This window comes from Numida meleagris, chromosome 8 (assembly GCF_002078875.1).
Source record: "Numida meleagris isolate 19003 breed g44 Domestic line chromosome 8, NumMel1.0, whole genome shotgun sequence".
In the NCBI taxonomy this organism is placed as follows: domain Eukaryota; kingdom Metazoa; phylum Chordata; class Aves; order Galliformes; family Numididae; genus Numida; species Numida meleagris.
In genome coordinates, this window is record NC_034416.1 from 18,303,826 (window position 1) to 18,316,606 (window position 12,781).

Genomic DNA, 12,781 nt, shown 5'->3' on the forward strand with positions numbered 1-12,781 from the left:
GCTCCTCTGAACTCCCTACACAAACATGAGGTTATCGTGTTTCATGTAATCTAACATTCCTGGCTTGTAAGCCTGACAACAACAGCAGTGAATTCTGAAAGAAAAAAATTAATGAAAGAGTTAGTTAAGAAGAAATGCAGCCACCCACATCATCTGGTGCATCCTACTTCACTACTACAGCTACCTCAGAACCTAAGGAAACAAGAACAAAACAAAGGACAATTTGTAACTCAGGTTAATATCATAAAACGAAGTTGATTGCTCTGGGAAGGACTAGAAGAGTTGCCCTAAACTTGGACATTTGAGGGTGCAGAACAGGAGAACTTTGACAACTAGGGAGTAGAAAAATAATTTTGCTTTAGAACTAGAAGAATTGTTCAAATATTCACCTAAAACAGAAATAGTATTATTTTAAAATATTTCTAACTGACTGTAATTACCAGGAGTATGTTCAGAACATGATCCTTCATGGAAGGTCTGGTGCCCCTAGGACTGATGTCTTTAACATCAACTTTCCCCTAATAAAGCTAACACTTGACTTCAATAAAGTTGATGAAAAGAAACAAGATGTTACTTCTACCCAGCTGTTAGAGTTAGTTACTAGTACAGGCTCAAGATTGTGTTCAGTTTCCTTTGTGTATTCTCTTACATTAAAGGTAGTCAAACTCCTGTGTCAGACTGGTTAGGGTAAATCAGACTCTCCGAAGTTGCCAGATTTAGTCTCTTGATGATAAATCAAGAGACTCATGCGTTTAGTTAATACACATGGAGTACTTTTTCGGAATATCTGGACAGTTTTTGTTTTTTTTTTTGTGAGTTTGGAGGTGCTAATTGACTTTAGCTGCAGGGTATGAGGTCGTAATGGCTCATGGCCAGCTCAGCTCCGTGTTTAGGAGAGAGCAGACCTGGACCTCAGCATTCATCAATGCCATCCAGCCTTAAAAGGGCTTGGCATTTCCCATAGCACTTGAAAAATATGCCTGTTTCCTTCCTTCCTTCCTTCCTTCCTTCCTTCCTGCCTTCCTTCCTTCCTTCCTGCCTTCCTGCCTTCCTGCCTCCCTCCCTTCCTCCCTTCTGTCCCTCCTTCCTTCTCCACCTCAGGGAACATTTTTGATTTTTTTTCAGATCCCCATTGGGCATGGCTGACATTTTTGAGCCCTGGTATTACCAAGTGTTCTTGTTGTTGCTCAGATCCCATCAAGCTTTCCAAACCAGTACAAAGCTCTGGGCTTTCAGCCAATTTACTCACAGGTTTATCATATGCTGACATTGTTTCTCTATAAATAGGTCTACCCTTACTGACACTATTGATTCAACTGCCTCTCTTCTCACTAATACTCTTTTTAATGTATCCAACTTGCCTCAGTATTTCACCTAATGAAAGGCTGAAGTCAGGGGGGTAGAGGTCAAAGAGGTTAACTTGCAAGCATAAAGGTCCTCGGCTTTAAAGTCAGTGTTTGCAATGTGAGATCCACAATCTGTCAGCAGAGTATGTCTGCAAGTTTGAGCTCTCTTTCCCACCAGAAAAACATAAATCATTCAGCCAATTTCACATTTTATTAGTAATAATTTGAATGTATTTGAATTTGTTTTTCAAAACTTTTCTTCTGATTCATTCATGGGTTAAAAAGGATAACATGCTCCCTAACCTACCTATCTCAGACTATGTGGCTCTGAAAACAGGGAGTACATTTTCCCTCACACATCTACAAACACATCTACACATCTCACATGCTGCTTCTCTTGGAGCAAACCCAAAATAACGAATGAATGTTGTAGCTGTCTCACTCGTAAATTAAACACAGCTTTAATAGGTAATGTATGAATTTTCTCGATGTGGGAAATACTTATTTTTTTTGTAACTGGCTGCCTGGGCAGCTTCTGTACACAGCCCAGCTCTAACGCAGAGGGAGCTGATGTGCTCAGCAGCGTGTCCCGCTGTCCCTGCAGGCAGCAGAGCCTCGCAGTGTGGTGGGCTGAGGTCTGCTCCAGGCTGTGCTCCCACTCTGTGTTGTGCCCCAGGTAGCTGCAGACTCCTCACACCCTTGCAGAAAAGGAGTCCTTCACAACTGAGTGGTCACAGCCATGGAACCGTGGCTGAGCAATGGGGAGGACCACGCTGCAGAATGGAGGTGAGAGCACAGGGAGATGCCAGGGACCGGCATTGGGACCATAGTTCTAGTGATGAGGGAAAGAAAGAGGGAGCTGCAAAATGAGATCAGCATAGGTGAAAGCCTGCTAGGATACAAAACAATGAATCATCCAAGGTGACTCAGCAGGACAAACCTGGAGGCAGACCTGCCAGTGGCTCCAGAAGCTGCCGGAGATGTTGGGGAATCTCTGCTCTCCCACAGGAGCACAGGTCTGATAGGAAAGCAGGTCCCATGTGACAGCATCACCCTGAGGAGGTGCTCTGGAGCTGGCTGCTTGCTGTCTCCATGCCACAGCCTCTCCTGCCCTCACCGCATCTCCAGCCTGGCTGTGTCACAACATGGCCACCAGCACTGGCACTGCCACCACGGTGGGGAAAGATTTAATTAGTCCAGGTCTTTGCTAGCATTAAAGTGCATTGAAGACTGTGATTATAAAATGTCTGAAGCTAAACACCTCTTTTAATTTTCTTCTGCAGTGACCCAGGAGATGCACCACAACAGGGCCACAGGCCTGCAGTGCCACAAACCCACTCTCAGCCTCTCTCTGGCTAGACCCCGGTGGTTTTATGCTGAGACCAGGGTGAGACGAACACAGCTGAGGTGGTAGAAAGGCCTTGGCCCCACATGCTGCTTGGTGGTATGGACCGGAAGAGCTTTTTACTTTGAGCTTCACTCAAATTGAAGGAATCATTCTCTGGAGAATCAAGACCATTCTGTTTCAGACTTTTATCCCGCATTAGTCAAAAAAGAGGCATTAAGGTGTTGCACTATATTTATCAGAAGACCACACGCTCCCCCTTCCACCTGGCTCACAAGCTTTCACATGTCCCTTCTCAATGCATGCCTGTGTTTCAGCAGGGGAACACTGCCACAGAGGTGTGCTCAGCATCTCAGGAGATCCCGGCAAGCAGATTTTCTGCTTTGCTTCCTTGTTGATTTGCCAACACTCATGCTGTGGGACTCATCTCTGGTGGGGTTTACACCTGCCTCAGTGGCCGCGGCCTTGGGGTGGGCGGCAGCCGCAGGGCACCAGCACAGTGCTGGTGGCACCTGGGAGCTGGCTGTAGCCACCTGCCCTCAGTGGGATAGGAGCGGGGATGAAGAGCTGGGGTCTGGCAGCGGAAGCTGCAGGGCTGCCACAGCAATGAGCATTGCATGCCAGGCTCTGATCTGGCAGCATTCCCACCCCAAAGTAAATCACAGGAAATAAGACAACATGCCCCAATGCTAAAAGTTTATGCTATCTCTGACTTCAGAAATGTTGCCATTAACCTGGGAATTAGAGATTTTCATTTACTCTTTGTTCTGAACTGTAATGAGCCCTTTAACGGTGTAAATAAGATCTAAAGATTCAATAAATGATGATGTCACAAATAGCAGTCATCTACCATGTGAGGCCTCTGTGTTGTAAGTGTCACACAGCTGGAGACAAATGCTTCTGTATAACACTGTAAATAGCTTCTCAGCCCACTGCTAACTAAACTGAAGCTTTTACTATCCTGGACATTGAGTATATGAACCAGTTAAGAAAATATCACTTCTTTTCTGAGAGACCTGCACTGTTCTTCCTAAAATAAAACAAAACAACTCAAAAGGAGTGGGGGGGTGGGGCATGACACCAGAAAAAGAGAAAAGAAAGGAGTTCCACAGAAGGGACCACACTGATGCACTGGGGTTACGGTAATGAGACATTTCTGCTTTAAGCAAATTTTGCACCTGTAACCTGCAGAAATATAGCCATAGCACTTGAAAAATTGCTTCAGTACTGCACAGTGCCATGAAAATTTATCTTTGAGATGATTTTATTGCATGGTTACCCTAGGCAATTAAATCAATAAATCTTAACTGTCAGAAAGGTTGGCCTGCTGCCAGGAATAAATGAAATGCACGGAAACAGTAAATAAAAGGTTTCTGACAACTCATTCTAGGAATTATTTAGCAGTTGGGCTTTTTGTTGTTGGTGGTATCGGTGTGCTTTTGTCTCCAGTATTTATTGACATTCTCCATGAGAAATGATTATGCTAACATAAACAGTGTAGCACCAAGATATAGATAGATGGGCAAGAAGATGGGCTCTTCAGGGAAATGAATTACCCTCCCGGAATCAGAGGCTAACAGCAACTTTGGGGGCCGGTAGCACTGGCAGAGGTGACCTCAGCGACTGGGGTCTGAGCCATGGGCTGGCAGTATGCAAAAGTCCCAGTGCCAGGCAATGGGAGTTTTGGTGCTCCGTTATGAAAATAGATGTGATATTTTCATTGATTGATTCAGAGATGATTGAGATTGAAATGCCTCCGTGAGACGCGGAGGTGACATTTCCATGGGCCTGGAGAGCGCAGTGTTCTCCAGGGGAGGTGCCAGGTTTGACGGAAAAATCATAGCTACTCTGCATTGTTTTCCAGGCTGGTGTAGCAAATCTGAAGGCCTGAAGCTCACTTCACTTACCTTGGTGTTTGACTTGGTAAGTCAGTGGGAAGTAACTTAGAATTAGGCTTGGTCCAGAAGACACTGAAGTGGGCGCAGATGACCTGATTAATAAATGGATGGATTTCTTGAGGTCACTGTGGCTCAACCTCCAAAAGCCAATGGCAGAGCTTCCAGGGCACACTGCTCCTCTGACTCCCCCTGTTCCAGTGACAGTTTTGCAGATTTTTTGCTCCTCAAGGCAAATCTTCTGCCTTGTGTCCCGACTGCATGGGACAGCGCATGCTCGGGGCTCTGCAGCTCTGGGGCTGCCCTGAGCAGAAGGCTGCTCCTGGCTCCTCCGCTTCCAGACCGCAGAGGGCACTGGGGATCTGACTGCCATGCTTAACTGAGTGAGCTGCATCCTCTTCCAGGTGCAGCCAATGCCGACAGGCTTTTGCAACTCTGATTGGCAAGCAGCTTCTCATTGCAGATAATTCCCTGCCAGCACATCCCAAACACATAGGTGATTGCTCTCAAATTGATGGCTCGAAGCACAATAACAGCCTTTTTATTTAGTTCCTGCTTGATAGGCAGTGAATGTAGAGTTGGCAGAAAAAAAAATAAAAGAGAAGAAAAACGTGCTGCAGAACTTGCTGCCTGCTACTGTCCTATGAAGCTGCAGAGTGGAGCGAGACCTCGGTGCTCCCCAAGCCCAGCAGCACCCTGCATGTGTTTCTCACAGCAACCCCCAGCCAACAGGCCCTGTCTGAGCCCCATCTGCCTGGGGCAGGCTGAGAAGCAGGGGGCAAATGGTGATGGTGGGAGGGTTTGTTGTTTTACTTTTCCACTCAAATGTTCCTTTCAAAATACCACCTCCACAGTCTTTATGTGATCCCAGAGGTACCAGCAGCCACGTCTTCAGACAGCTGCAAACCAGCGGCGGTAAAACTCAGAGTCCAACAAATATACCCTGTGCCCAGAGGCTGTGCCCACACCTGTGTGTGAGAATTCACATAAACAATTGGAAATACTGCCACAAATACAACCAGAGAATAGCTGAGAGCAGCGTCAGAGTTAGTTTTCCAGTTGAATAACACCTACCTTAAAGGAAGTCTGACCCCAAACATTATTACCCAGATTTGCCAGACATTCCTGGCCTAGGAAGAAGCACGGTGTTGTCAGGCAGTGTCTTTCCTTCTACAGCCCTGCTCCTGAGGCCTGACCAACAAATTTATCCTTTGTGTTTGGCTTTCGTCATGGGCTCACAGGTGTGCAGGGTCCCAGAAGAGAGGAGGACATTCTAATTTCCAGAAGGACAGTCTACATTCTTCACTAAAAAATACCAACAGGGACTTTCCCACAAACTCCTGCGACCACAAATTTCAGTTTAACATTATCTTTACATGTGATTCTTGTGCCGACAACATTTACATTAGCTATAATAAAGACCTTCCAACTGCATGGATGCATTATGGAGGAAAACACAAAATCCCTATGCACATGTGCTTTTTTTCAATCAAAGTGATAAAAGGATATCTGAATTTGCTTTGAAATGCAGCTGGTACTGACATTCCTCTGAGTCATGTGGAGCTGACATGGCGTCGCTTCCGTTCTGGACCTTATAGAACGGGCTGGGGAGGGTCTCAGCCCTCTGAAGAGGGTCAGGATTTAGGCTGTGCTTCCTGCTCCTGAGCTCCCTGGGCTATGGGAAGCTCCAGTCGGACTCCTTGGGTATAAATAAGTCTTCATAACCTCTACGTTGCTCTTGCTGGCAAGAAGACATCACTTAGTCTCAAACAGCTTCTTGTCATGGGCAAGATTCATGAGGCAGCGGTTAAATCACTCGCTGGCTGAGGAGTGGTGCTGTGGTCTGTCCTGAGATGGCACTGCTCACCCCAGCACCCTGCCCTGCTGCCACTGTGGTGGGTGGGAGACATCTCCAGGGCAGAAGGAGGGCAGCTGGGCACCTTGCCTGAGGATGTGCGTTGTTAGGGATGCACGTGAACATCCAAACTCCCACCTTCGCTGCCCTGTCCCTGCCGTGCTCTGAGGGAACATTCCTCTGCCCTCCAGCCAGCAGGCCAGCAGCTTTTGCTGCTACGGAACTCCCAGGGAGTGGTAATGAATCATTTTCTTTTTTTTTTTTTTTCCCTGAGTTGTGCAGTACCACTAACAAAGCAGCGCAGGTATCTGAGGAACCATTCATCATTCATCGCTGAGATCACAGAGCACTTGGCGGCTGATTACAAGGCTCCACATGCAGGGAAGGCCGCATGCTGCCTGGCTGAAGTCACGCTTCCAACTGATTTCTGGGCACACCCAGAGGATGCTGAGGGCACATGCAGCATCCGACTTGCCCTGCCTCCCGCTGCCCCAAATGATGGCTCTCTCTGAGGTGCTGAGAGGACGTTTTCCGGCTCCTTTAATGTTGTTGGCACGGGTAGTACAGCATTGGCTCTAAATACCCCATTCAGATTTTCTTCCGAAGCGACCTGTTGCTTAGAGAAGGGCTGCTGCTCTGTGCAGTACTTTGCAGGTAACCATTCAAGCAGGCGTGGTGTGGAGCAGTCAGCCTGGACAGCTCTGAGCTGCTTTGTGTGATGAGAATGGTGCAGAGCAGCCGGAGGTCCCAGTGACCACCCTGTGTTAAGCAGGGCCTCACAGTAAATAACCTCAAATCCCAACACCTACTGATGTGTTTAGTCTCAAGGCATCCTTCTGCAATGCTGTCTGTGCTCTGGGTCCATATCTACCCCCGACGGTGCTGAAAAGGGAGGAGGCATCCCCGCTCATGCTTATCATCTCTCGAGAGCTTTTTACACCTCTTTCGAGCTGGCATTCTTGGCACAGGCTCTTAGAGCTATTTCTGAAACGATGCTACAAAACCTGGTGTTTCTCGTTTTGTCATCCCGGGAGGCCCTTGGGGAGAAACGCACCCCTGAGCATGCTGGTCAGCATGCTGAATCGCACCACTTTAGTCATGCTGAAGCCTTGGGCTGCTTGTCAGCAAGAAACCAAAAAATCCTGCCTTTGGAGCCCATCTCCTTTGCTCTCCAAGTTGGGTTTGGGAAAGACAGAACTGAGGCTTCTGTCTTGCAGTTGAAACCCTGTAGGGTGGGATAACACACTACTGCTCCCGTTCCTCCCAGCTGCTATCACCACCACATCATTATTTTCTAACATCAAGTCATCTCAGGTCTCCGTAATGACAGAAACTCATTGATTAAAAATTAAAACCTGTGGCAACTGTCCCACAAACAGTACTTACTGTACCATCCTTATTCTATCCTGAGAGGAGAAGGAGAAAACAGCAGAAGACAGAATAATTTATAGTGATAAAATGGGTTACATTTTCATAAAAATTTTATTTTACTTTTTTTTTTTTTGTTTTTAAATAATTCAATGCACTGGCAGTATAATTAATCCCTCTATGAGAGACACAAATGTACCAGTTCAACCAATATTATTTATACAGGGACATTGTGTTTAAAAACAACAAAAGTACATTTAAAATGTTTGTACATAAAGTATTACTGTTATTTCTTTTTTTTTTTTTCTGAAAACAAATGTAAACAAAATGCATAATTGTGCAACACGTTGGAAATACAAAGCAAAACAGGCAAGATACAATTTTATACATATAAAGCAAAAGAAATCAAACTTTTGTAACTATACAACATTTCAGTAATTGCTTGACATTTTAACAGTTACCTTGGTCTGTACAAAACATCTTAACTTATACTTAAAACTTTACAAGAATAACATGCTTGTTCAGAATGAAGACGCCTTGTGGAATCGCAGTGATTATTGGTATGATATTTGCACACACAAGGAAAAAAAAAGGCTACTTCAATAGTAAATAAAAAGCAAGAATGGAAGGTAAAGGGCCACTTAGTAAACTGTAATCTAATCCCAACAGATAATTAAGTTGAACAGCAATGCAGATATTAAGTCTGACTTTTGTTGGAAGACCGCAAGGTCGTCACATTGCTCTGTTTCCAGGAACCAGAAGAAAGTATATATAAATTTTCCTGATATTTTGGTTAGTTATACATGTGCACATACAAACACACACACAAAAGAAAAAAAAAAGGAAAAACAGTACTTGCCACAACAGCTAATAATGACAGGCAAGTGGATGCGCTTACCGCGCTGCTCCCACGATGGCCAGGAGAAGAACACCACTAGCAAGGGCAAACACTGAGTTAGCCAGTGTTAGTTTTCCTGAACTTTACTTGTAGTTTGCTTTCTTTTTTTTTTTTTCAGAAAAAAAATTGAATTGAGCTATTTAAAAAATACTGGGAGTGCTACAGTCAAAGATCAAATGCAAACCGGAGAGCTCAAAGTCAAAGCAAAAGAAGAACCAGATCTTTTGACTTGTTTTCATACTTTGCGATGATATGCCCTAGGCCTTTTGAATGTGGGTTTTAAAGAAACAGCATTTAAGATTCAGTAGAAGCTATGCAATCCAGAGACGTCAAAAATACAGACAGGAATAAATAATGCAATATTTTATGGAACTGCAAGGACTGTCAGCTTGGATAAAATGTACATAATTTTAAGTGTCCTCAAATGATGCATATGGCTAAAATTAAACTCCTGATTGCATCCACCTGATATATTCAGTGCCTGATTCTGCAATCTGTGGGCTGAGCACTAATTTACACAGTTACTCCTGTGGATTTCAGTGCAGCAACCTGTTGATTAAGATGCTCAGGGGAAGAACGGCAGAATTGAGCCTAGATAAATATTTGCCATGACTTTTGCGTGTACAAAATCCATTTGGCTTAGAAAACACACTTGAGCCTGCTGCAATGCCTTTGAATGAAAGTAACAGATTCCATCTCTAGACCGAGAGCATTTATGATAGATTCGAATTTATTAGCCATTTTTTAATGCAAGCTAATTCTGAGACCAGTAAATATTTAAACCCAGGAGTAATTAAATTGCAACTTACTTTTAGTTAAAGAAAACCAAAAACATATGCAAGCCTAGATGGCATGCAGAAATTACCCTTCAATTCTCTTAGCAGGGCTTATCTGGTGTTCAGTCAGAACAATTCAACATACACTCAGCTTCAGTATGTATTTATAAAGCTGCATTAGAGCATATATCACAGTATGAAAAGGGAGAGGACTAGTTTTTCAGCTGGTGTAAATCAGCACTGACATCTATGGAGCTACTGACAAGCACATCAGCTGAAGCTCTGGCCCACAGTCATCAGAAACATCCAGCTATCGTTCACTCTGTATGTAAAAACTTCAGTGCTGGAAGTGCAGAGAGAAAGCGTAATCAACATCAGATAAAGAGCTACCCCGTTTCTGACGAGGTTTTCTAGACTGTGTGGTCTAAAGCAGTTTTATGATGTGCTCCATACTGCATAGCTTTGCAAAGTACAGTATTTCCTTCCAGGCAAGGATTATGGTATGTTAATCATTTCATTGGCATGATCAGTAAAAAGGCATGATGATAAAAGCTTTGGGAGTTTATCTGCATAGAGACATATTGCCAAAAATTAGTCTAGGGTTAAAGGGTCTGCTCATCAGTGTGTGCATATTGGATTAACTCCACTGAAATCAGTATTCCTATACCAATTTGCACCAGTTGAGGAACTTGTACTCTACCACTGTTATAAATAAAGCACATTTGTTGCTGTTATCCCCTATGCAGTCCACACATAATTTAAGGGTAAATGCCTCCTGCCAGTGGGTCAAAGCTTCTTCAAGTTCACGATTCCACATTATCTGTCATAGAAGTCACAGGTGCTTTCCCTGAGCTAGGGCTGTGTCAACATAGGGTCTGGATGAAGAGGAAGTCTGCTTGCAGTTATTCTAGCACCTGTCCAGAGAATTTCAGTGGGGTGAGAGCTCAGCCAGAGCACAAATGGGTGTAATTCCATTGAACTAATTGGTTTAATGCAATTGACATTCTGACCCAATAAACTTTGGTAATGCTATACCATCTTTATAGCCAGCTTCTCCTTCAATAAACAGTGCTGAAAATGCAGTAAGACTTGTATGATTGCCATATGACAGTAGAATTTGGTCCAATGAATTCCACAAATGGAGCCAAGTTCCCTTACATTTACTTAGCTCAAAGTTTGGTCCCTTTTAGTTACTGTCATCCATTAAAACAATGAAATTCCCTTTGGAATTTGACTTTCCTTCTAACCCAGAAAAAGAAATAACCAAGTAGAAATTAGGAATATCTCTACTTCATGGATTTCAATGGAATTACAATGGGGTGATGCTCACACAGCTGTGTAAACTCTTACCTAGCACAGAGAGGTTACAGAGCTTGCATAGAGGGGAATTCAGTGAAAATTAAAGAAGAAAACAAGTCTCAAACAGCTGCATCACCTGCTCACATGGCTTATACCATAGCATCAATGGGGCTCAGCTAGGGTCTTCTAAGCACAAGCAGTCCTGTGGACACTACAATAGAAATCACAATCTAGCTCAGAGTAAATATTGCCATAGTTATATGATGTTACTGCATGCACCACTTCTGCCAACTTGTTTGATGTTTGATGTTTCTACACGTGGAAGTTTCTACCTAAAGGAAGTGCTCAGATCCAAGTCTCCTCTGCAGCCACAGAGGACCAAGACTACTAGCAAGGCAGAGCCACAGCTCAGCGGTACCCAGGCAGCGGGGCTGGGGTCCCACCATCCTGTTGGGTATGGCATCGGTGCCGCCCTGCCTCCTGCACACCAACACCGTGGGCAGGGCTTGTGGGATCACGCAGCACAGAGCTGTGGTCTGATGCCCCCGAGCAGCCAACCTGAGCGCTCAAGGCACTGCACTGTGCCGCAGCCTGCGGCAGCTGAGGCCTTTCCTGCAGCCTCTCTGTAGAGCACTGTGTGCACAGCTCTGCTCGAGCTCACTGTGGGGTCCTAGGGAAGCGGCAAAGGAAAATGGTTTAATTCTATGAAGACTTCAGGGCAGTGACAAGCACTGGCTCTCTGTGACATGTGGTGGCACCCCGATGCAGATTAAGGAATTGGATGGGACAGCATCATATTCAGACTTTGTATGATACCATGGCAAAGCTTATCTTGCAGGACATATCAATAGTAATGAATCTCCTTTCCACAGAAGCACGCATGGGTTAAATTGATAGTGCCAGCCCATACAAACTTGCCCCAGTTTCTTAAAACCACTTTTCACATCTTTACTATTACCTGCTAAAATTACACCATCAATGAATTGCCTGAGATGATGCCGCATACCCTGTGATTCTGAGCACAGCTTATCTTTCCAGAGTTTCTGTTTCAGTACCTTCAGACACGGCCAAGTTTGATTCTCACCTGACATCAGTGTTATACAGTAACTCATCTGCATCTGAATTTGCTTTCAGTTCTATCTGCAGAGCCATGGGATTCCACTGGCTGTAGGAGATCTGAACTCAGCCTCTTCTGACTCCAATAGCTACCACCACATGTTAAGCTGGCAGGAGATGATCAGAAGCACCGATCGTGGAAGACAACAAAATCAGACAAAATATTTTTTTAACAGGATAGTGAAAGTAAAGCTACCAAAAACACTGCAGGCAGGTTGGAACACGGTATTGTAGAGATGATGGCTGCTCTGTAATTCAGGCAGAAACATTTCCCGTTCACTAGCAGGGAGGAGAGCCTAACTGGGCTTTTAGCCTTTACATACAGGCTACAAAATACCAAGTGATATATCTAAAATATGACACTGTATCTAGTGAAATATATATAACTCCATAAATCATTAGGCAGTACAGAGTGTCTGCATGTGCTGCTGTGACCAGCAATCTCATTCTAACACAGAAATACAGAAGTATTCAAGAAATTGAGCCCTCTCAACATTAACATGACTTGTTTGTTTTATATTTATGAAACAGTATGTAAAGCTGGAAGACGCCATAAGGACAGCGGACTGGTTTCTCATCTTTGTCCTCTCTGCCTCACTCCCAATGCACGCTGCTGAGGTGAGGGAGATGCTGTGAGAGGCAAAAGCCCTTTGCGTCCATACCTTGCTTTGCGGGTCTGCCATGTATTGACACTTCTACACTTGGTTCAGAATGGCAAATTAATCCTCTCTGGTGAACTGTGAAATATTTTTCCTTTCTTAAAAGTTCAAGACACTGGTCTGTTGCAGATGAGTTAAGTTGACAGCGCCTTCAGAACTGACACTGACTTCAGAGACCAAAATGGTAGAACTGCTGCTACTTTGTGTCATACCTCCACTGCTTG